The sequence below is a fragment of the Lynx canadensis genome, chromosome A1 (assembly GCF_007474595.2).
Source record: "Lynx canadensis isolate LIC74 chromosome A1, mLynCan4.pri.v2, whole genome shotgun sequence".
NCBI classification, from domain to species: Eukaryota; Metazoa; Chordata; class Mammalia; order Carnivora; family Felidae; genus Lynx; species Lynx canadensis.
Genome location: NC_044303.2, coordinates 79,758,101 through 79,761,675, shown reverse-complemented (window position 1 = coordinate 79,761,675; position 3,575 = coordinate 79,758,101). Strand labels below are relative to the sequence as shown.

Below are 3,575 nucleotides of genomic sequence, written 5' to 3'. Positions count from 1 at the left end.
GATGAATTTCATTCAAATGGCTTTTACCAAGGGCCCTGGCTTTTTTTTTTTTTTTTTTCTCTTAAATAACAGAACAGAGTATTGGACATTTTAAACTACGAACCTAACACGAGATAGAAAGTGGCTGAGGGCTGGCCGGGTAGGCGCAGAAACCGGATGTTACTGAGCAAGCACCTGAGGGTTTACCTTCTCCGGGACTCGGCCCGGACGCCTCGGTGTCTGAGATTTCTTTAGGGGCTACAGTTGTGTCTGTGTAACTTTAGGCCTCGTGTCATTGGGGGGGATGGGGTGAACGGAACGATTCCAGCGATTTATGCCCTGGAGCCCTTGTGCGCAATGAAAAGCAGCAATTAGAGGTAGTGTTCCAAGCTGTCCCTGCGAGAGAGCAGTCGGGACCTCGCTCACCACACTATTTTTAATAAACGAGGTCACAGAGTATTTATACGCACTCTTGGGGCAGGCCCCGGATTGAAGCAGGAACCAACAGCCTTATACTTTAGTGACCCCGCCACTCATGAACTTTCGGTCCCGTGACATTCAGAACATTGTGCTACCTGGGGGCAAGGCAGTGCAGAAATGAGGCAAAACTGAGAAAATTAATGGCCGAAGAAAGCGTTTTCTCTTTGCCTTCCTCCAAGAGTGTCGTTTTCTTCACTTAAAAAGAGAAGGCAGACAAACTGTGGTACATCCAGGCAATGGAATATTATTCGGGGATAAAAAGGAATTAGCGATCCGCCCCCCAAAAAGACACACAGGACCCTTAAATGCACATCACTGAGTGGAAGAAGCCAGCTTGGAAAGGCCACATCCTGTATGATTCCAGCTATGGGACGTTCCGGAAAAGGCGACATTAGGCAGCCAGTAAAAGATCCGGGGATGCTGGGGCTCGGAGAAGAGCTAGGGATGGACGGGTGGAGCACAGAGGACTTTCAAGGCTGTGCAAGATGCTGTTTGCAGCCATCATGGTGGATACATGTTATCGTGCATCCGTCGAAACGGAAGGCCCGGCACTCGGAGTGAACCTTAATGCACATTACGCGCGTTAGCTGATGGTAAAGTATCAATATCAGCTCATCACCTGCCACCAACAGTCCAAGATGCTGCCCGTAGGGAGAGGTACGGGGACTGTAGGGCAGTCGGGGGATGCATGGAAACTCTCTCTCTGGTTTCCAGACAGTTTTTCTATAGACCTAAAAATGCAATCCATTAAGTTTTTGAAAACGAAGACAGCTATTGGCAACTTGGAATTTCTCAGGGCCATCGTCTGTGCTCTGAAGGGCAGCCCTGGGGCCTTTGGCTTCTGCCCCCCACGCCTGATCCCCCATGTCCTGGCCCCAGGCTCCCCGCAGCCAGTCCCGGGCAACCGCGGTGCGCTGAACTTAGCGGCACCTTGGCTCCTGGGTGATTGCTTGCCTGGCCCAGTGCTCATCAGGAAGACGAGGGCCAGGCCGGAGCTCGAACCCGCTCGGGGAGCTTCAAGCCCCTTCTCCACTTGGCTTTCTAGTGAGAACGTGCTCCCCTTTCTGGCGACTTTGGTGGAAAAGCAACATCATCTGCTGCGAGTGGAGCACGGGCTGTTTCTGTTTCCCTTCGAGAAGACGCGCCCTGGGATGGGTGTGAAGCACGGGTGTTTCCCACTGCTGTGTCTGTGCTGTTGTGACCTCGGCCCTGGCGGCAGGTGCGTGATCAGCACCCCTGGCTGCGCTCTGGTGGGCACAGCCTGGCTGACACCGACAGGGCCCCAGGGCAGGAGTGCTTCCTGCCATCTTCAAAGTGCAAGCCCCGTGCCAGGCAGGGGACAGACACACGGGGAGTTAAGATCTACCCCCGGGAAACTGGGTAGAAAGGATGAATCCAGGGGCACGGGAAGGGCTACCCAGAGAAAGGGGGTCTGCATGCAGGGGTGAGCGGGGCCAGCCCTGGGGGCATGGGAGGAGCCAGCCAGCCCCCGGGAGCGGCTCCGGCCCCTCAGATGCTCCCCCTGCAGCACTCACGGCAACAGGTAGCTGTTCTCCCATTCCGCCTGCTCCCCCAGCTCGGACCAGACGGCCCGGCAGGACCTCGGGGGACACTTCCCAGCAGGCGAGGACACTGCTTTGCCCTCTGGTCCCCGCCCTCTGAGATCTTCCATGGAATATTCTTCAAGGGAACTTTTCAAAGCTCTTCGGGGTGGTCACATTACATTCCCACTTGTAACTCATCTCCTCGCGTAGTAGCAAAGCTGGAAGGAATCTCTGGAAACTTCCGTACAACTAAGGCTTAGGGAACGGAAGCTGAAAGAGGGTAAGGGTGGGTAGGGTTTTCCCTACGCCACAGACACATTTCTCAGAAGCACGGCAAGAACAGAGAGGAGCTGTGGAAGCATTACCTCACTGGGGCACATGAGCCTTGAGCGAAGACGTATTTATCATGTGGAGGGCACAGATCCTCTATTGGGACAAGCCCACAAGCTACCACATATGCACGTGAGCCCAGACATCCTCCAGATGCTGTCCACACTTCCTTATTCCCGATTCCCCTGGGCAGAGAGCGCAGGTCCGGGGGCTTTTCCTGGCAGGGGACATTTCCCACACAAGTGACTCTAGGTAGGTCACCACCCCTGCCCCATCAGCAACGAGATTCAGTAGTGCTGACCAGAATCCCTGGGGCCGGTTCCAATCGTCCAGCAATTATGGGAGCAGTGTCCACTGAATCAAGCCTTATTTTGCCTGGATTTGCCTCTTGGGCTCCAGCCGTTGCTGTTTGTTTCATTAGCTTCCACTTTTCTTAACTGAAGATCAGTGCGTCACAGCCCTGAAGACATGGGGAAAGGCTGTGCCGCGTGGCTGTAGCAGGAGCAAAGCTGAGAAAAAATACCGGTCATCACATCACGGGGTGGGTGGGACGGTACAACCTCTTCAAGCAAAAGGGTCTACAGAGGGCAGATCTAAATGGTTTTTTTCCAAGACAGAAAAACCAACAACAGCAAAAAAAAAAACCCTGTCATGTAAAAAATATAAGTTTTATGATTCCAAACTTTTAGTTTTTCTAATGTTTATTTATTTTTCAGAGAGACAGACAGAGCATGAACAGGGGAGAGGCAGAGAGAGAGGGAGACACAGAATCGGAAGCAGGCTCCAGGCTCCGAGCTGTCAGCACAGAGCCCGACGCGGGGCTCAAACTCACAGACCGTGAGATCGTGACCTAAGCCGAAGTTGGACATTCAACCGACTGAACCACCCAGGCACCCCTATGATTCCAAAATTTTCAATTAATTTTGTAATTATGAGAAAGGGAAGTTCTATCGTGCTCTGTGTGTGTGGGGGGGGGGCACCAAGCTTGCTATCACTAATGTCATATTTTGGCAATAAATTCCATGGGTTCTTGATCTTGCCTGACTCATTCTAGTAACATTCAGAAAGGGTTTGCATAGCCAGTGGGAAGCAGGAGCCAGGCGGCCGTGCTGGGCAGGCCTGACTTACACCCCTGGGGACTCCCGAGCCACCAAGTGCCCAGGCCAGCTGTGCGTCTCAAGTTACAGCCGTGAAGCGGCTGTGGTGTAAACGTCACCACCCAGAGGAATCAGGGACTTTTCT

General features: G+C 53.2%; 1 long non-coding RNA gene across 1 annotated transcript; it reads left to right on the top strand.

Annotated features, from left to right (window-relative positions):
- Positions 1–845: 845 nt before the first annotated feature.
- Positions 846–3,089, top strand: LOC115512724. The gene is made up of 3 exons (XR_003968470.1): positions 846–1,116; positions 1,505–1,678; positions 3,050–3,089. It is a non-coding gene; the product is annotated as an uncharacterized LOC115512724 (long non-coding RNA).
- Positions 3,090–3,575: the final 486 nt, after the last annotated feature.